General features: G+C 41.1%; 1 pseudogene; it reads right to left on the minus strand.

Annotated features, from left to right (window-relative positions):
• Window positions 1-12542: 12542 nt before the first annotated feature.
• LOC130030685 (non-POU domain-containing octamer-binding protein-like) lies at window positions 12543-13280 on the minus strand (annotated as a pseudogene).
• Between the last annotated feature and the right edge of the window lie 8416 nt (window positions 13281-21696).

Genomic DNA, 21696 nt, shown 5'->3' on the forward strand with positions numbered 1-21696 from the left:
CCCTCTAACATAGTGATGATACCTGTTTTTATAACACAGGGAGGGTTAATTGGAATGAAGTTGGTGCAACTCCTTTGTAGATGATTCAGTTCCATGCATGTGTACACTACAGTTAAAGCTAGATGCACACACCCGAAGTCCCTCTGACTATAGACATGACCTAATTTTAACATTTTGGAGAGAGTCAATGCCTTTGCTATAGGTAAAGTGTGAAACAGCAGATGCTAACTCCAGGCTTGTTGCTGGGTTTTGGGCAAGGCCTGATTTCACTCGCAACTTTTCCATATCAGTGTCGTGACAACCAGATGCTAATATTGTGTGCATGGAGGAATCAGGCAAATTATAGAGGTGGAATGATGAACAGTCAGGTTCCTGCATCCAGCCCATACACTTCCAGGAGTGTTATTCCCCAATGTCGTTTGGATGGATTATTCATTCCCCTCACAATGTTCTTTCAGTCACTATGGCATTGCTCTGCATCAAGTAATCCCGTCGTGTTTGCGCCCAGCCTCTGTGCAGGGGAGAGTTATGTTATGCATCCACCCGCAGAAGTGCTTTCTTCTCTTTTGACTTGCTCAAACAATATTAATTTTAATAAGTATTTATGGAGGCCAGCTGTCACCAGGTGGTATGGACGACACAAACTAGCTATAAAATTCCTTTAACTTTCTCCCGAAAATCTCATCTTCTGCAGCAGAGAGGCTCATCTTTTCCTGGATGAAATTGATACATCAAATTGCAGACCCTGCTGAAAGTCTATAAAATAAGGGAAGTAACCCATTTCCTGGGGACGAAATGAGGGCCCTCCCTTTGGTGGAAGGAACTTCTCAACAAAACTTTCTCATTCTGCCTAAGATGTTTTGAATTTGTCCTTGTAGTTGATCTAAAGATCTTTATCTCCTTGGGAGGGCTTTTCCACATCATGTCTCTTTAAGGAAGCGGAATTTTACCTGCAGTGTCTTAGGATGTGGCATTATTTATCTAATAGACTGATCCTGGTCTGCTGCCGGTATCACATGGATGGGGAGGGAAATGAGGGGGTGATTCGGTGATTTGAAGTGAATGTGAGAATCAGTGCAATTGGCAAAGGGAAAGCCGTCTACAGGGGCCAGAACCAGAATTCTGCTCAGCATGGGCTCCTCTGTGGAAAAAAGGTTTGGAGGGGCCTTAGCAACAGTACAGCAGGTAGGGCGCTTGCCTTGCATGTGGCTGACCCGGGTTCAATCCCTGACATCTCTGAGGCCTGTATCATAGAGCCAGGAGTAGCCCTGAGACTACTCCCCGCAAACCAACCAACCAACCAACCAACCAACCAACCAACAAGATGTGCAGAGACACGGTTGCAAGTATTTGAGTCCCGGAGCCAACTTGCTCCCTCCTGGGCTGTTAACTGCTGCTCCAACAGAGTTTGCTCCTGCGTCATTTCACACAACGCTGACCTACAGGTGTTCACTCTGGCAGGGGGTTTAGCAAAGGCAGTCGGGGGTTATTGACAGTTTTGAATTTTACTATGTGCCAGCCCATAGTGTTGTAGGCTTTATAGAGAGCTACATGTATCACAGTAAAAAATTTGCGAAGCAATTAGAAAGGCCCTACATATTTCTAATGGCCCCTACAACTCAGATGAGAAGAAATAAAACTTGTCAAATATCTTGAACACAAACTGTATTTGCAAATCCTTATTCCTGCCACTTGAAGAAAATGCCTATAGAAATTACAGATCTTTTCAATGAAGCGTATTAATTTTTTTCTGACTTCTAATTAAAAAGACTGGCTTTTTTTTTGACAGCAAGTTCCTGGTTTGCACTGCCATTCTATCCCTGCCCTTGCATTTGGTTCAGGGAGCCTTGAATCAAATGGGATTAGGTTGCTGGGTGTCTGCCTTTCAGTGGCCTCACACATGGGGCAGCTACTGAGAAAACGCTTCTGTCTTTTTTCTCATCTGTTTCCTCTTGGCCAGTGTCTCTTCCTCTGTCACCCTAGCCTCACATCTTCTTGATTGTGCTTGATTCCTCCATCTCAGTTGCAGAGTACTTCCTCCGCTCTGCTGACCCACTCTCCCCTGGGCCCTGGGTCCCTCTGCCTTGATGTGAGCCCTTCCAGCCCGGCTCACAGGGGTTTAGTTTCCAGTGCATTCATGCTCTTCATGCTGTTGTGGAGGAAACTCCTCTCACTGTCATTGCATCAAGGCTGCAGTTAACTCTCAGTGCTTCAGGCTGGGCAGGATGCAGCTTCTCTGCTTGGGTCCTCTCTGCTCAGCTTGGGCCTGTCCCGCAAACAAGAGGCCGAAGTCAAGATCCTACAGTGTCTGCTTCTCTCAGAACTGTCCTCCTCTCCATTTGCTGTGGAGTACAAGGATAAATTGGTTTTCTATCGGCATCCCCATTTTAGGATTTTCTTGTTTAATAGGCAGGAAGTATGAAACTTTGAAAGATAATGCAGGACCAGAGAGATAGTTCATGGGACATAGCATGGGAGACCTGAGTTCTCTGTTGCTGCGTGGCCTTTTGACCACCTCTGTGTGCGGCCCTCCCACCCCATTGACAAGAGAGAATGTTCCCTAAGGTAATTGTATCTGCATCAGAAAGGGAGATCAAAGGGGTAGAATGCCTCACTAAGAATATTCTATCCAGTTAGATTGTCCTTCACATTTGAAGGAACTATATGGAGCTTTGTGAATAGGCAGCAACTTAGGTAATTCTTAGCCTTAAAACCAGTTTTGCAAGAAGCATTGAAAGAGCTTCTTTTAAGGACAGAAGAAACTTTCCAACATGTGACATTGAATATGGCACTCAATTATGGTGCTAAGGGATTTTATACATTTTCAACAATGAATTAATGACTCATTTACATTGATTGTTTTATGTCTGATCAGATTTTTTTTACCCCCAGATTTTTTTTATTGCAATCTTCACTTATTAATGCTGACACTTAAGTAGTAACTTTAATATAATATTTTGTTATAAAACCAATATCCTCTTTCTTAGGATAAAATACTCTGTACATTTGTAGGCCTATTCATGTTTTTCCATTTAAATTTACTTAATTCTATTTACTCTTACTAAATTTTGCATTTGTAGGTTTTGCCTATTTTATAAATTTTTTATAAATAAAGGCCCTCCCGTTGATCGTCGATTTGCTCGAGCGGGCCCAGTAACGTCTCCATTGGAGACTTTGTTGTTACTGTGTCTGGCATATCGTATACTCTCGGTAGCTTGCCGGGCTCTCCGAGAGGGGCGGAGGAATCGAACTCGGGTCGGCCATGTTGGCCGCTTGTAAGGCGAATGCCCTACCGCTGTGCTATCGCTCCAGCCTATTTTATGGGAACTCTAAAATATATTAGCACAGAATTACAAAAAAGTTTATGACAGGGAAGTACAATAAGATTAAAGTACAAAACACAATTTCATGTAATATATTTCAGATGCCAGAATTGAAAACTTAATTATGCAAAAAGGATTAAGCAGTATACTATTAAATGATTTAAATCTTTATTTACATAGTTTAAAACCAAATACGCAGACAACATGGCTGACCCGAGTTCGATTCCTCCACCCCTCTCGGAGAGCCTGGCACGCTACTGAGAGTATCTCACCCGCACGGCAATGCCTGGCAAGCTACCCGTGACATATTCAATATGCCAAACACAGTAACAAGTCTTACAATGTTACTGGGCCCGCTTGAGCAAATCGATGAACAATGGGAGGACCATAACCGTGACCGTGAAAACCATATAGTAATCAATCATCATTAATTGATTTATTTTTTGATAATTTTATTTATCATTCCTTTGAGTTTTGTTGTGCAAATAATATGAAATAAATTTGTTATCTACCCACTAAGGGGCAGGCTGGGGAGTGGAGGGAACCTGGGGACATTGGTGGAAGGAAGGGGACATTGGTGATGGGATTGATATTGAAACGTTATATACCTGAAACAGCTCTTATGAACAACTTTGTAAATCATAATATCTTAATAAAAATAAAAAATATTATCTTAAAATTGCTTATAATTGTCAGTTTTGGTCTGAAAATGATAATTTCACATGGTTCCACTTACTACAAATAAAAATAGAAGCATGAAAAAATAGTTAAAAGTAATGCTGCACATATCAGGATTTTTTACTTTTATGGTGTTATAAGAATCAAGAATTTTTCATTAATATAGAAAGGAAAAACAAAATATAAGCACTATGGAATAACTCAGTGGATGAGAACATGCCAATAATATAATCTTTGCCTTCTGGTATTCTTCTTATGTGTGTAAATTTAAAATTTTTAAAAAAATTGTATTAAGTCATCAGTTTAGTTATAGACATTCGATATTCCAACACCAATCCCACCACCATTGTGTGTGCATGGTTTTTAAATGTCATTGTTGCTTCTCCCGTCAGCTATCTAAAATTTTAGCTATGACAGTTTCTTTCTTGATAAATGATCATTTGAGAACCATACCCAAATTCTTGGATTCCTTTTAAAATTTATGTGCAATCTTATTATCTATGCTTTCCTTCCTCCTTTACGTATTTTTGTGTATCTGTCTATTTCTTGATTCTTATTCTCTCTCCAATACGTTTTCTTTCTTCATTTGGATCAGGAGAGAGGTGGTGGTCCACAGAAGAATATTGGTTCAGGATCTTGAACAGCACACGGATACCATTCGCTCTGAGAATTGCTTCCAGATTCTGTGGTTGAACCCATGGCACTATATGCAATGCACAGCTTATCCCCTCAGCCACAGTTGGTGGGGACAATGATGATTCCCAACTTCCTAACTTAGCTGTGCAAATCAGATTTGGAATTGAACTTAAGGTATATCCCATTATTTAGTTTCTTTGTGGAGTGACAACACTGTGTCTCAGGAACTTTGGGTTATGCAGTTTGCAAAAGAACCAGAGATGAGAGATATTATTTGTTTGTTTTGTTTTTTGCCTTTTTAGGTCACATGTGGAGATTCTCAGGGGTTTCTCCTGGCTCTGCATTCAGGAATTAGTTCTGGAAGTGCTCTGGGGACCATAAGGGATGTTCAAGATTGATCCCAGGTTGGCCACGTGCAAGGCAAATGCCCTCCCCTCTGTACTACTGAACCAGCCTGAGATGTTATTGAAATCATGATGGCTTTTGTTACACCTTCCAGATCTTTCCTAAGAAAGACTGTATTCTTCCTCTTGATTGTTTTAACTTACAGTGTTAGCACTGTAACATTGTAGTACTGAATACTCCCGTTGTTCATTGATTTTCTTGAGCGGGCACCAGTAATGTCTCACAACAAATTGTGAGACTTGTTGTTACTGTGTTTGGCAAATCAGATATGACACGGGTAGCTTGCCAGGCTTTCCCATGCAGGAACACTCTTGGTAGCTTGTTGGGCTCTCCAAAAGAGGCGGGGGAATCGAACCCGGGTGAGCCTCGTGCCAGGTAAACACCCTAGTCGCTGTGCTATTGCTCCAGCTCTCTTAATGACCTTGAAAGTGAGTAAAGCTCCCTTAGCTTCCTTTGCTTAAAACCTCATTGAGTGGAGGAGTGGATTCTGGTTACCTGAAGTCAGAAGAAAGTGAATGAGGGCCTGTTAATCTCTGGATTCCTGCAGTCCCGTGACACATGGCTATGCTTGTTTTCAGAGGGTGGGGAAACATGAGAACCGTTGTCCTGGGCTATATAGGGAAGCTAGGAGGGGACTTGGAGGGGCTTCACATAGGTGAATTATAAGTGGGTTTAATGAATATGATTAAGAATTTCCTCCTTCCTATGGGAGGAACTCTAACTTACTAAATATTATTTTTCTTCCAGTTTTGATGTCAGTATTTGAATTGCAGCAGATAGTGAGAAAATTCGCGTCAGTCCAGCTGCCAGTAACTGTGGTCTGGGGAGACGCCTTTTCTGATGAAGATTTTTCTTTCCATCTTCAGTGTGGAATCCATGTTAGGAAGCTTCTGTCTATATTAATTTCTTCTCATGCTCCGTATTTCCCCCTTTCTTCTGCTCTGTCTGACCTGATATGATGTCATTTGGGCTGTCTTAAATTTTTTTTTGAAAAAGAGTGAACATTATACATTTCATCCAAAAAAAAAGCTATTTCTGGGTCTACAATTCATCTCTGCCACTGCGTTTTCCTGGTTCCTAAAGGACTTGGTGCAGACGTACCCTCTCCCCCTCCTCCCTTTCACCTTGGATTCAGCACTAAAAAATGTAAAAGTCGTTAATAAGGCGGGAGGTGCTTTATGCCACAGGGTATAAATGATACTATTGGAAATGAGGAATCTTCTTCCTGAATGTTGTCAATTTGTTACTTTTCTGTCCTCAGCATGGGGGCCCCTTATCTCCCAGCCCAAGCAGCTGGCTTTGGGCACAAGTCTGGACTAGGAGAGATTGATTCATGGACCCAGTGGGACATTTCACAATTTTCTTTTCCTTGAGAAACTTTAAAAAAGCCATCCAGGATTCACTACCTGTGGACTTCATTTAGAGCTTCTCCCAGGTGACTCAGTACAGGAAATGCAGCCGCTGGAGTCCCTGCTGCGGACGGGTGAAGCATGACCCCTGCTGTGGGCTGGCAGCTGGGACCAGGGTGCTGTGGGTCTACGGGTGAAGCATGACCCCTGCTGTGGGCTGGCAGCTGGGACCAGGGTGCTGTGGGTCTGCGTCTGGGAATGAGGCTGATTTGGCCCAATTAGACACACTAATTTCTTACCTACTGTTTGTGCGGGGGTAAGAGATGGACTAGGAGGCCCTCAAAGACCTCACAGTTTGGTAATGAAGATGAAAAATAAACAAAAAACACAGAGTGGATAAAGTGCAGAGAAGAAAATATAGCAATGGGAGGAGGGGGCACCCGAAGAAGCCAGTAGTTGCTCAGGAAGGGTGAGGGGTGGGTTATGGAGACAAATTGCCATCTGATCTAAGTCTCAAAGGATAAACTGAAGGTAGTGGTAAAAGTGTGGGGTTGGGGGTGGGAAGGGAAAACATTTGAGTCAGAGGGAGCAGCATTTATAATACTTGAAGGTATGAAACCGAGTGGCCCGTTTGTGAGACAAGTAGATGTCTAGTGTGTTCAAGAGAGGAGGATGAATATAAATGATGAGCTGAGAGGAAAGGATGTTCGAGGGGTGTGTGCTCCATACTGTAGGGGAGGGGATTGGCTCTTCCTTGGCAGGTGGTGGGGAGTTACAGTGAGGGTATCTGTTGCTCCATTGGCAGAAGGGCTGAGCCGAGGAGCAGCCCAAGGGGTGAGTCTCAGCTCCAGAGCCTGGGAAGTAGATGGTGGCAAAGGAAGAAGTGACCAGCTGCAGGATGCGGGACACCTTTAGGGGCTGGGGATTTGAGCAGAGCACTAGGACACAGCCAGGTGGGAAGATTAGAAAAGAATTTGGTGGGTACATGGACTTGAAGATCCTGGATCTGAAGTCTGTACTGCAAGGTCAGTTTTAAAGAATGAGGCAAGTATTGAGGATTAAAGGAAGCCTAAATATCTCTGAGTTCACAGGCCAGCTCAGCAGCTAGCATAGGACTCCTCCCTCTTTATCACCTGTGCCAACAACTTTGAGCTTGTTTACCAAGTTTTAGGCAATTTTAAGTTTTCATTCAAAAGTTCATTTCCACTATGCAGAAAGTGATATTTTTTGGTGGGGGGAGGGGAGCGGCAGGGCTTACTCCTGCCTTTGCACTCAGGGATCACTCCTGGTAAGCCTGGGGAGCCATATAGGCTGACCCACCCACTGTAGTATTGCTCCAGCCCCTGGAGGTGACTTTTTGGGGGGAGGGTAACCCCAGTAATGCTTAGGGGTTACTTCTAGGTCTGTACTCAGGAATTATTCCTGGCTGTGCTCGAGGGACCATGTGGAATGCAGGGGATTGAACCCAGGTTGTCTGCTTGCAAGGTCTATCCACTGTGCTATTTCTTCAGCTCCTGGAGGTGACTTTTATTTTTATTTTTTAAATTTATTTTTATTTTTTTGCTTTCTGGGTCACATCCAGCGATGCTCAGGGGTTACTCTGGCTCTGCACTCAGGAATTACTCCTGGCGGTGCTTGGGGGACCATATGGGATGCTGGGAATTGAAACCCGGGTCTGCTGCATGCAAGGCAAGCGCCCTATCCGCTGTGCTATCACTCCAGACCCTGGAGGTGACTTTTAAAGCCATGCCTAGTTATCAGACAGCTGTTATGATTTCTGCTAATAGATTGGCTGGAGTTTGGTAGAGAGAAATGGATGGAGATGCAATTTGAATAGGACTTGTAGATTGAATGTGGGGATAAACATTACTATAACAACTCTATATTTCTGAATTTTAGCTACTAGAGATTGGTGGTTTTCAACTGTTCATGTGATATGTTAGTTTTTTGTGGCTATTATCATAAAGTACTAGAGATCGAGTGGTTTAAGCAATGAACAATAATTTTCTCATAGTGCCAGTGTCTGGAAATCTAAGATCAGGGCATTTACAGTGTTGTTCTTCCTTTTGTACGTACTTGTGGCCAATTTTTACTGCTAGCATCTCCCCATTTTTCTTACCTCTACCTCCTAACAACCACCATTCAACTTTCATTTTGTATGACTGCTGGTTTTGTGTGTGTGTGTGTGTGTGTGTGTGTGTGTGTGTGTTATGAGTGTGATTGGGGAGCTCCCAAGAAGTGCTCAAGGTGCCAGGAACCACTTACTTGCTCAACTGTGTGAGCCTGATGATTCAATGTGTGGGCCTGGAAATATGGTGTTTTCCAGGCATAGGATATTAACCTCTTAATCAGATGCAAATGCTTTCCCCATTTCCATAAGTTGCTTTTTAATCTTACCCAATGTTTCTTTTTCTTTGCAAGAAGCTTTTTGTTTGGGAGCTAGAGTGATAATATAGCAATAGAGTGATAATATAGCCTTAAGTGTGGTTGAACCGGGTTTGATCTCTGGCACCCCATATGGTCCCATGAGCCCCTCCAGGAATGATCCTTAAGTTCAGATCCAGGAGTAAGCTCTGAGCACCACCAGGTGGCTGAACATAATAATAAAAAATAGTTTTGACTTGATATAGACCCACTTATTTTTGCTTTTGTTATTTGTGTGCTTGTATGTGACCAAAATATTGCTGTCAAGGCTTTTTCCTTCTGTGTTTTCTTTTAGGAGTTTTGAATATTCAGGTCTTTACATTTTGGAATAATTTTTATAAGGGTGTAGCATAGGGTCCAATTTACTATTCTGTTTGTGATTATCTAATTTTTTCTAGGACCACTTATGCAAGAAAGTTCTTTCCATAGTTGAATGTTCTTGTACTATTTTTGTGCCAGTAATATACTATTTTAATTACTATAGCTTTGTAATATACTTTGAAATCAAACAATATGTTTTCTTCAGCTTTGTTGATAAACAATGGGAGGACAGTGCAGTGCTACAGTTATTCTTTTTCAGAATAGCTTTGACAAGCTTTTTTTTTGTGATTCCATAGAATTATAGGGTTAAATTTGTGTATGTGAAAAATGCCACTGGTATTTTGATAGGGATTTCAGTGAATGACTTTGGATAGTGTGGACATTTTTAACAATGGTAATTTTCCAATACACAAACATGAAAAATATTGGCATTATTTTTGGGTCATCAATTTTATTCACGAATCATGAATCACGACCATCCTGTTATTCGTCGATTGCCTCGAGCAGGCCCCAGTAACGTTTCCTTCATCCTAGCCCTGAGATTATATTCAAGGCTCTTTAGGAGAATGAGACCCATCATTGTCACTGGTTTTTGGCATATTTGGTACGCCACGGGGAGTTTGCCAGACTCTGCTGTGTGTGCAGGCTATATTCGGTAGCCTGCCAGTTTGTCCAAAGTAGGAATGAGATAATAAGATGTGATAATAAGATGTCGCGTGGCCGCATTTGTGGCTGTGCGGTTCCGGAAGCTGATTTTTATAGTCTCTGGGTCTTGGCTGTTGATGGGATTACATGCCGCCAGGGGGCCAGTTGGTGGGTGTGACCCCCGCCTACTGGAATTTGGAGGATCTGGGTGGAAGATGCCCGGCCCCAATCCGAGTAGGCTTGGAGATCTCTCCGCACGCATGAAGGGCTCCAGCAGCTGAACACCTCCAGGACCAGCCACCACCATGCTGAGACCACTCTCCGCACACATGAAAGTACTGGCAGAGGGACAAAGCCACGCGGGTTCCGGGGCCGAGATCTCCAAGACTTCTGGGGCCGGGCATCTTCCACCCAGATCCTCCAAATTCCAGTAGGCAGGGGTCACACCCACCAACTGGCCCCCTGGCGCCGTGTAATCAATTTTATTAATTTCTGTATTATATTTCTTAGGGCTGGAGTGATAGCACAGCGGTAGGGCATTTGCCTTGCATGCAGCCAACATGGTCGACCCGAGTTCGATTCCTCCACCCCTCTCGGAGAGCCTGGCAAGTTACCGAGAGTATCTCGCCTGCACGGCAGAGCCTGGCAAGCTACCCGTGATGTATTCAACATGCCAAACACAGTAACAACAAAGTCTCCAATGGAGACGTTACTGGGCCTGCTCGTGCAAATCGATGAACAACTGGAGGACAGTGACAGTGACAGTATACTCTTTTTTAAAAAAAAATTATTTATTGAATCACTGTGGGAAAAGTTACAAAGCTTTCAGGTTTAGGTCTCAGTCATGCAAATATCAATCACATTTCCCTTTACCAATACTTATTTTTCACCATGAAGAACCCCAATAACCCCCCCCCCCCACACACCCCCCCAATGCCTGTGGGGTAGATGAATTCTAGTTAACACTCTATCTACTTTGACTAGCTTCATTGTTTCGATAAAAATTGCACCACTATTATTTAGAGTTTACCTCCCCCCCAAATCAGCCATGCTGAAAAAGCGTTGTGAAATGATTTGCTTTCTACACCTGGGTTCAAGAATTAAATGATGTCACGCAGCTGCAATAGCGGCCGCACGGTTTTGGATTTCTGTTATTTTACTTATTAACCCTGGAAGTATTTCTACTGAGAGTCAGATAATTAAGAGACTGGTTTCTGTGCTCTGGAGTCGTGGCCGTGCCGGAGAGCCGCTTGTGGGGGGCAACTGGTGACCTCGGTAGGGCGTGAAGGATGGGCTAGAATGCCCCCCGTCCCATGAGGTTTCAGTCGTGCCCCCCACCCCCCGGCTCATACCTGCTGTCCACAAGGCTCCCATGTGGCCGCCATCTTTCTTTCCAGAGAGGTGAGGGCGAATGGGGCAACACCGTTTCCCCTCCGGGCAGGCATGATGGCGCGGTTTAACACATAGTCTGTTCGCTTTTCTGCTCCAAGCTGCTGGTTTTCTGCATTAAGTCCTTGTGCTTCTGGGGCTGTGGCTGTGCCGGAGAGCTGCTCATGGGGGGCAACTGGTGACCTCGGTAGGGCGTGAAGGATGGGAGTATACACTTTTAACCATCTTGGTTGTTTATGATTTTTCGATGCTTTTGCAAATGTGTTTATTGTTTTTTCAAAAATTGCATTGTTAGTATATAGAAATGTGATGAATTGATTTTGTATATTGCAGTATTACTGAATTTTTTGATTAATTTTTTAAATTTAATAAAATGTTTTGGTGTGTATAATTTTTAGAATTTCCTCTCTATAGGATTATTATTTTTTCATAGATTTAAAGTGTATTTTAATAAGTTGATGTTACTTTATTGCTCCATATTTCAGAAAAACTCCAAGATTATCAGGACCAAATCAAACATGGCACACTAACAAAAATGAACAGCATAACTACCTAAAATAGTTACGCCAAAGAGCTACTTTAGCATACAGCAATTCTATTTTGAAGATTGTACTTGGCCTATCAAGAAAAGTTGTAACAAGTAACATCATAGACAAAATGGGTGATCCCTGGGCTTTTCCTTTATCAAGAAAGTAGTGAAGGTAAGTTAACACAAGATTTCTTAACCTCCAAGCCAAAATATCTTCCTTAGGATATGAAAGGGTATTATAAGGGATATAACAAAACCATATGTATGTTGTCTGTGACCTCTGTGGGCAATTTCTGGAATTGTCTACCTGGGAGGGAATTGAGCAATGGGGCTAAAGTCATGGGGGATGTTTGGTTTTAGTGGTACATGTGGCAGTGTCTTTGGGGTTGCAGAGTATAAATAAGCAGATGGAACAAGATGGACAAATGGAATAATCATGAATAATAGGGCTCTAATTGGATTCATTTTGTCATAGTTTCCCCCAGGCTCAACAATCACATAAGACTTCAGGAATACACCACACAGAAACAGTGTACCACTCCGCATTGCTTTGTAGTGATTTCCCTTCCCTTGTCTGCTACCTCCATCACACTCCCTGGATAGAATACTACAGGCAGGGAAGACCTAACTATTGGGAGAAACCCCAAAAACCTTTCCAGGGTAGAATTCTGGCTGGTCCAAAAAAGAGTTCTTTTCTCTGAAAGTTTTAGGAAAACTAGACAATGCAATTTTATTAGTATCAGTGACGTTTGTTTGGAGCAAATTCAGCTCTAGGAGCTGCATGGTTGAATGCAGTGCAGAAGGGGTTCTTCCAAATGCCCCAGTTTCTTCTATTTTAGCAGCTTAGCGCTCAGTCATTGGTGGGGTCAATTGCAAGGTTCCACCTGACATCACAGTGGTAGGTCCTGGAGGAACTGGAGTACCAGCTGGTACAGAAGCAGAAGGCATATTTATGTTCAGGGGCTCCACAGTCCCCGGCCTTGCCAATGTGATTAGCAGGAAGGAGCCCTCACTGCATCTGTCCAGAGCTGTCCAAGCAGCTGGTTTCCCTGAGAATCCAGCAGTGCCTGTTCCAGAGGGCCTTCCTCGACCATCCACAGTGACCACACCCTCTCTACATGACCACACAGAAAAGGCTTCTTCCAGCAGTTCGTTGGACACATGCTGAGGAAGGTTTTGGACTGTGAGGGATGCTCTATGACTAGCAGAGCGCACATGGAGCTGCTTTCCACAGAATGCCATGTTGTCCACTGCTAGAATTTGTGTTTCCTAACGAAAAAAGCCAAGGCCCGTATCCTTATGAATGAAGACTTCACCAGCCTTCACATGTTTCTCAAACAATTTCTTCATTTCCTCATTTCTTCCTAGTGATGTCAGGCGAAAGATTACCCACAAAGAACTGGCTATGCTGGGTCAAGATCTTCTCTCTTGGTTTCTAAAATTCTTCAGCTCAGTAGTCAAGCCTTCATGTTGGCTGCTGGCTCGTTGCCCGTTTGCAGGTGTTGGTGGTGGCAGCTGCTGGTGCTGCTTCCTTGTAGCATGGTTTTGCTTCTCTGAGTTAAAGGTTTTATTGCTCTGCATTTTTGCACCCCTCCCCTTACTCTCTGCTCATAGTAATGGGAATCTCTCCATAGGATTATATCAACTGCAAATTAAGATCATTTTTACTTCTTTTTCAATTTGAATCATTTTAATATTTTTTCCTTTCCCAATTTTTTGTTTGTTTTTTTGGGCCACCCCCAGTGGTGCTCAGGGATTATTCCTGGATCTGCACTCAGGGATCATTCCTGGTGGGGCTCACAGGACCACCTGGGGTGCCAGGAATCAAACCTGATTGGCCACCATGTGTAAGATATGTGCCCTACCCTATGTACTATTGCTCCAGCCCCCCCCACCACTATTGTTATTTATTGTACTTCCAACTCTCTTTTGATTAAGTGTGGTGAGAGTGTATAACCCTGTATTTTTATTGATCTAAGAGGAAAAACTTTCATTCTTTCATTATTTTGTGATAATAGCTATGGGTTTTTCATATATAGCCTTTATAATACTGAAGTATGATCCACCTTGCCCAATTTATTGAGAGTTTAAAAAATTATTAAAGATACTATATTGTGGGAGGCAGTGATTATTATTGGTATTTGAGTTTGATTTTTTTGTTTTGATTATTTTGGCCCTTACCCAGCAGTGCTCAGGATTTACTTTGGCTCTGCACTCAGGAATCACTCAATATGGATGACTCTAATACCTCTTCCTGCCTACTTGCTATGGCAAAGATTTCTAGTACTATACTGAATAGTGGTGCTAAATAAGGGCATCCTTGTCTTCTGCTGATCTTAGAGGGAAGACTTTCAGTTTTTCATCTTTGAGTATGATGCTTACTGTGGGTTTATGGTAAATAGCTTTACCACATGTTGAGGAAAGTTCCTTCAACACCCATTTTTTTGAGAGTTTTTTTTTAATCACGAATAGGTGTTGGACTTTGCCAAATGTCTCTGCATCAGTTTACATGATTGTATGATTTATATTTTTCCTTGTTTTGCTATGGCGTATTATGTTTGCTGACTTGCATAAATCAAGCCATCCTTTTTTCATCCCTGAGATGATACATACTTGGTCATGATGTATTGTTCTTTCTGATGTATTGTTGGATTCTGTTTGCTAATGTTTTGTTGAGGATCTTTGTACCTATTTCACCAGGGATACAGTTCTATTGTTATGTTCTATGTTCTATGTTATTTTTGTGTGGTCTCTCTGTCTGCTTTTTGTATCAGGGTAATGTTTGCCTCACAAAAATTGATTGGTAGCTTCACTGTTTCTTTAACTTTCTTAAGGAGCCTGAAAAGTTCTGGTGGGTGGGTCTTCTTTAAAGATTTGGAACTCACCAGTGAACTCATCTGGTCCTGGATTTTTGGGTAGATGTTTTGATTAATGCTTCAATTTCATGGACAATAATTGGCCTATTCAGGTGCTGGTTCCTCCTGATTCTACAGTGGGAGGTTGTAGGAGTTCAAAAATGTATCCATCTCTTCTGGGTTATTCTGTTTCTCCATTTTTGTAGTATAAAGATTTTCATAGAGCCTGGCAAGCTACCGAGAGTATCTTGCTCTCATGACGTATTTGGTATGCCAAAATTAGTAACAACAGGTCTCATAATGGAGATGTTACTGGTGTCCGCTCGAGCAAATTGATGAACACTGGGAGGACTGTGCTACAATGCTACAGTTCATGATGATACTTTGAATTTTCTTGCCATCTGTTGTAATCTCCCTCCTTTCTTTTCTGATTTGGTTTACTAGAGTTTTGTCAATATCTTTGTTAGTCTTCCTAATGGTGTGTAATCTTGCTTTTCATTTCAAAGAATCAGCTCTTGGTTTTATTGATCTTTTGAATTAATTTTTTAGTTTCTGTTTCATTAATTTTTGCTCTAAGTTTTATTTCCTTCCTCATGCTTATTTTTCTTTTTTAGGTCTTTTTCTGGGCTTAAGAGGTGCAATTATGGGTCTGGAGTGATAGCACAGTGGGTAGGGTGTTTGCCTTGCACGCGTCTGACCCATGTTTGATTCCCAGCATCCCATATGGTCCTCTGAGCAATGCCAGGAGTAATTCCTGATTGCCAGGAGTAACCCCTATGCATTGCTGGGTGTGGCCCAAAAAGCAAAAAGAGAAAAAGAGGTGCAATTATGCTGATTATCTGGGTCTTTTATTTAAAAATCAATGCACAGAAATTCATGAGTTTTCTGTATGCAAACAATGTGAAAATTAAAAAATCAGTCTCATTCATGATTGTGTCTTAGAAAATCAAATACCTGGGAATCAGATTAACAAAAGTGATAAAAGGTTTGATGAAGACTATAAACCACTACTAGAATAAAGAGGATATGAAGAAATATAAACACATTCCCTGTTCATGGATTGGAAGGATTAAATATTCACAAAATGACTATCTTAAAAAACAAGTGACGATCTTGCCCAAAACATTGTACTATTCAGAGCAGTCACTATAGAAATACCCTTGACATTTTTATAGACATACATCTAATGCTGTTGAAATTTATGTTAAAGTAACAAAAACCTCAGAATAGTCAAAGTAATCCTAGGGAAAAAGAAGATGGGAGGCTTCTCTTTCCCCAATTTTAAATTATACTATAAGCTATAGTAATCAAAATAGTGTGGTACTTGAATAAGGACAGATTTTCAGACGAATACTATATAATTGGGAACCAGAGACAGATTCTCAGGTATTTAGACATTTTGACAAAGGAGCAAAAAGTATGAAGTGGAGCAAGGAAACCTTCAAAAAATGGTGGTGGGAAAACTGATTGGTCACATGCAAAAAAAATTAACTCAGACCCTATCAAACACCATGCACAAAAATAAAAATGGATTAAAGACCTTGATATCAAGCAAGAATATAGCACTGTAGCACTGTCCTCACGTTATGCATTGACTTGTTCGAGCGGGCACCAGTAACGTCTCCATTGTGGAACTTGTTACTGTTTTTGGCATATCAAAAACGTCACGGGTAGCTTGCCAGGCTTTGCCCTTTGGGCGGGATACTCTCACTAGCTTGCCAGGCTCTCTGAGAGGGGCGGAGGAATTGAAACCGGGTTGGCCGCGTGCCAGGCAAATGCCTACCTGCTGTGCTATTTCTCCAGTCCATAAGGCAAGAATACATAAATTATATTGTGGAAAACATAGGTAAAATACTTCTTGTCATTGAATCTAGAAGTAATTTCAGTGATACAGTGCCATTGGCCAAGCAGATGGAAGTGAAGGTAAATAAACGGATTGCATCAAACTATGAAGTTTCTGAACCTTAAAAGAAACAGTAACTAGAGAGGGGCAGAAAAGATTCCTGCATTGTGGGGAGTATTGAACTATTAAGATCTCTCCTTTCTCTTGTGAGAAAAAGAAGGGAAAAGAAGTAATATTTGTTGAGCACCTACTGTGTTAGCTCAGCTTCGCATCTGGTACCTTATTTTTTTCCCTAATAATAACTCTAGGGAAAATTGCTTTTATTATGTACTCTATTATTATTATTATTATTATTGTTATTTCTGGTTTTGGAGTCACACTTGTTAGTGCTCAAGTCATATATAGAACTGGGTTTATAATCCACTGAAGAGGTTCTCAATATGTATTCCCTGACCTTCATCAGCCTTACCAGGAGTACTCCTACAAATGAAAATTCCCAGATATTTTCAATCAGAAACTCCGGAGGTGGGATCTGGTCATCTTTGGTTTATCTATTTACTTTTAGTTTTGGGATACACGATCATGCTGATGGTGGTGTGGCTGCTTCTGGCCCTGTGCTTGGGTGGAGGTGGGAGATATCAAGAGCTAATGGCATTGGGGTCTGGGATATAGCGCAGTGGGAAGGGTGTTTGCCTTGCATGCGGCCGACCTAGGCTCGATCCCCAGAATCTCATATGGTCCCCTGAACACTGTCGGTGTGAGAGCAGAGCCAGGAGTAATCCTCGAGCATGGCCAGGTACGACCCCCAAACAAACAAAATCAAGAGCTACCTGAAACTGCACACAGATCTCCTGCAGGCAAAACACTCCAGCCTTTGGGGTTCCCTCTCTGACCTGGCCCTCTGACTGTGATACGAGAGTTTGAGAATCATTGGTCTAAAGAGTGTTCCATTATGTCTGATGTAGGGGGAACATTTACTTCAAAATTTTAGAAAAACTGAAATATGAAACAAAACTCTTCAGCCATTTTCGTATCCACATTTAGTCCCACATTTAGTGCCTTTGAGTGTGGGGGAGGTTAGGGGACTTAATGGGAGGTCTAAGCATCATGCAGCTCCCAGGAGAATCCAGTATAATTCAGGACCATGTTTTCCCTGAGAACAGCTTGTATCGTCTCATCCTTTTTTGTATAAGGAATAAGGAATAATATGAATTTGAGTAAGAGAAAAACAAAACATAATTTAAAACCAAAATGATTCTCTAAAACTATGAAGAAGATGCCACAAATCCTCCAGTCCCCTTTAACAACTTTAATAAAAGCAAAAGAAATTTTGTATTAAAAGAAGTCAGAAAGAAGTGCTGGTAATATGCTATCATTTATTTTGTTAATTCAGCAACATTCCGAGTAAGACCCAGACACTATAGCATTTAAAAATAATGCAACCTTGCTCCCTATGCACGTGGCAAAAGCAGGAGGTCTCCATGGAACTTTGCTAAAGGGGGAAAAAAAAGAAATTAAAAACCGTCCACTAATGTGCCGGCTAGTAATGAAATAAGAATCTGACACTTGGTGCATTGAAATGCAAACAAGATGTCCCTGTGTTACCCTGGCAATTCATCATAAAGCCTGGTACATTTCTGCTTATTATACATGAGGTGCAGTGAATTATTACCAGGCTGGTTCTTCTAACAAACTTTTCAAAGTAGGTACACGTTAGGGTCAAAGAGATTTATATATGTGTTTGTGTGTGTGCTCATGCTACATTGTGCACGAAGAAGTTTATGTTTCACTGCCTGTAAATATATAGAATCAAATATCCCAATATGTCTGCTTTATAAGTGTAAAATTCAGATGATGACTCAAGTATTTGGAAGCATTCTCTCTTCTCCGCCCACCCCCTCCTTTCTCTATATACAAACACATGTATAAATACTAGCAGCTAAATCTATAGGTTAAGTAGAATAGAGTGTCAGGGAACACCAACCCAGCAAATTTTGGAAAATATGTTGCCAGCAGAATTTTGATGCCTTAAAGACTGATTTCGGAGATGCTGCATCATTATGTCAAAATAATTTGAAAGGCAAGAAATGACATGAGAGTTTAAAACAAAATTAAAGCCCTAGGAGGGTGGTGGTGGTGGTAAATAGGTACATGGACTTCTAAGAAAAAATGTTTGGGATCGATATACACATATTTGACCACGTGTCAACCCAATTTTATCCTCTAGTGGGAAGGTATCTTTTTGTTGAGAGGAGGCTGAAAAAAATACTGTGAGGTGCTGGAGCAATAGTACTGTGGGTAGGGCGTTTGCACTCAGCTCACCTGGGTTCAACCCTTGGCACCCCATAAGGCCCCCTGAACATTGCCAGGAGTAAATCCTGAGTGCAGAGCCAGGAATAACCCCTAAGAACTGCCAGGAGTGGCCCCCCCCTAAAAAAGAGGAAATAATACTTTGATTAAATTTCAGTGCAATACAACTGAAGACTGACTTATTTTGTTTCATTAGGTAAGAGTTGGTGAGTTCATAGTTAGCTAAGAACTTAGAAGATTCTAGGAAAAGGTGCAGAAATTAAACTTGACTAGAGTTAGTCATCATACAGTCTCGCAGCTGAAATTATTGTGAGTATCATGGCACAGATAAGGAAGCTGAAGTTCAACAAGATTAAATAAAGTAGAAAGTACCCACATAGAAAGTGACAGAATTGGGATTTGAACTGAAAAGTCTGGCTGCTTTCTAATTCTTTGTTTCTCCCAAAGAAGGACAGATCAAAGTTGTCACAGTCTGGTGGACAGTGAAGAAAATGGGGTAATAGCCCTGTAAAGGTGGGATTAGAATTTAAGGTACTCCCCCCCCATCTCCCTCTCCTCCATTTGCCAATACACACCATACATTTTTGCTTGCTATGGGAGTAAAACAGGGAACGGTGGGAGTAAGGTAACTGGGAAGAAGGCTAGAGAGGTGATTGTCATGTTTTCCTGTGAAAATTTTCAGGTACACCCCCTAAATCAATTTCATTGTAGAATCTGGCACAAAAATTGACACAGTGATGAAATGAAAATACCGAGACTCACCTAGAGTACACAGAAAAATATCCTGAAGAGTATACAATTAAATTTTTCCCTCCTCCTTTGGTTTTGAGCCACACCTGGCAATGCTCAGGGGTTACTCCTGGCTCTGTACTCAGGAGCTTTTCCTGGTGGTGCTCAGGGGACCAGATGGGCTATACGGGATCAAACCCAGGTAATTCGCACGCAAGGCAAGTACCCTATCTGCTGGCTGGACTATGTCTTCAGCTCCTATATGAGTTATTTTTGATAATGGTTATTATTGGGGAATGAAATTGTGGAAATGGAGAAGCAGGATGCTCTACTTATTGTTCACACACTTATTTTAGTTTATCCTTTTTTGGGTTGCCACTTGCATGGTGAGTGCCTTGCCTCCTATTCTCTCTTGTCTCTCGTTTAGTTTTCTTTTTAAAAATATCTTTTAGTCATGGAAAGTTTCAAACACATAAAAAATTAGAGCTAATAAAATATTAAAACCAAAATAAAACAGATGTTCTTGGCCCCAGATTCAGTAATTATCAGCTTTTGACTCAGCTTTTGACCAAATTTGTCTCATTCAACCTCACTCCCTGAGCCCATTCCTTAACTCCCCAGATCATTCTGAAGGATAGCAGCATAGCACTAGCAATACACTTATTTAAAAAAGAAAAACACATTTCAGAATTTATGAGAATTTAAATAAATTGAAATTTTCATTGTCTAGTTAATTTTTTCTTAAAGCAATGATTCTCATACCAGACTAATCACTAGAATTTTCTGGAAAGCTTTTTCAAACATATAGATTCCAGAGCCCACCAGAACCCGTAGAATCAGAATCTCTATGGTGGACCCCGGGATCTCTGTTATTAAAAAGTTCCACTTATGATTCTGATGATGAACCAAGTTTGGGAACAGTTGGTCTACTTAAGATAAACTGTTTGAAGCACCTTCAAGCACTTTGGAAAGACTTAATTCCATATAAGCAGTTGATATGCTAATTACAAATTTGCCTTATCTAGTCATTAAATTAGGTTCCCTAAGGACTACTCTGAATCCTTTGGATTAAAGGAGTAGTTGAATCTAGTTAACCTAGTTCTGATTAGTATTTAGCTACAAAAAGAAAAACATGTTTCCTTAAAATATTCTACAATTAATAATGGTTACTAATGTAATACTTGTCTTTGATAAATTAGTGAAAAAGAAAAAGCTTATTTTTTCCAGAAGGATTCTGAATTTTAATTTTCTCAAATCAAAGTAATTAAATAATTTTCCAGAGGATGTACAGCTATTATGGCTGTTTCTGGACCACTGTTAAACCTGCACTGTGATACACTCATGGGTCAATGACAAATAACTGATGGCTTCAATATTTCAGCAATTTGGTGTAGATGATGGGAACTGACAGGTATTGTGGACATTAGGTGCTTGTGTTCAACAGTCTAGAGTAGGTAAAGACAAAAATTGTGAGTTGATCTTATTAAAGAAACCCAGGTGCCCCAAAATGAAGGCCAAAAAAAAATTTGTCCAAAACAAAATTTAATTGTTAATTTGAACTTTTATTCTAGCCAGGACTAGACATGTAATTTCAATTAATGGAAGTCATCATAGTTCAGGAGTCTTATTTTCTTTCTCTTTCCATGCCAAAACTTGGAAAATGTGGAAATTCTAGTGTTACTCATCCTGAGATCTGTTGACTTTCTCATTTCCATCAGGTGCATAAAGATTGTAGATAGGTTTCTTTATCTCAAACACGAAGCTTTAAGTATGTTCCTTGCCTCTCCCTACGAAACCTACTCTACTTAGTTGCCCCTAGAGAGTTGGGCATTCTGTGCATTGTGCTATTATTGGTAAAGTAAGAAATATATATTTGATTCTTGGCCTTGTTTTGACACAAGGGTTCTAAAGTGCTTGAGATTTTCCTAGTGATTGTGGTGGTAGTCACATCTTTTGTGAGTCATAATAAGTTCTTTCAACCATCCTAGAGTTTATATGAAGGCTACTCTTAAAGAGTTCTTAGTTTGGGGTAGAGGATAGCACCAGAAAGACCAATCTTTGTTAAGAAACTTTAAAATTTTAGGTTTCTTTCTTTAGCCCAAACACCAGGCATGAGATTGAGTTCAATCTCCAATCACCAATAATTTAACCAATTATACCTATGTGATGAAACCTCTATAAGACCCACCCAGATGGAGAGCTTTGGTGCGTGATGATGGGAAGTTCCTGAGTTCTATCTCAGAACTGAATACAAATCCTT

The sequence above is a fragment of the Sorex fumeus genome, unplaced genomic scaffold (assembly GCF_029834395.1).
Source record: "Sorex fumeus unplaced genomic scaffold, SorFum_2.1 ptg000044l, whole genome shotgun sequence".
NCBI lineage: Eukaryota > Metazoa > Chordata > Mammalia > Eulipotyphla > Soricidae > Sorex > Sorex fumeus.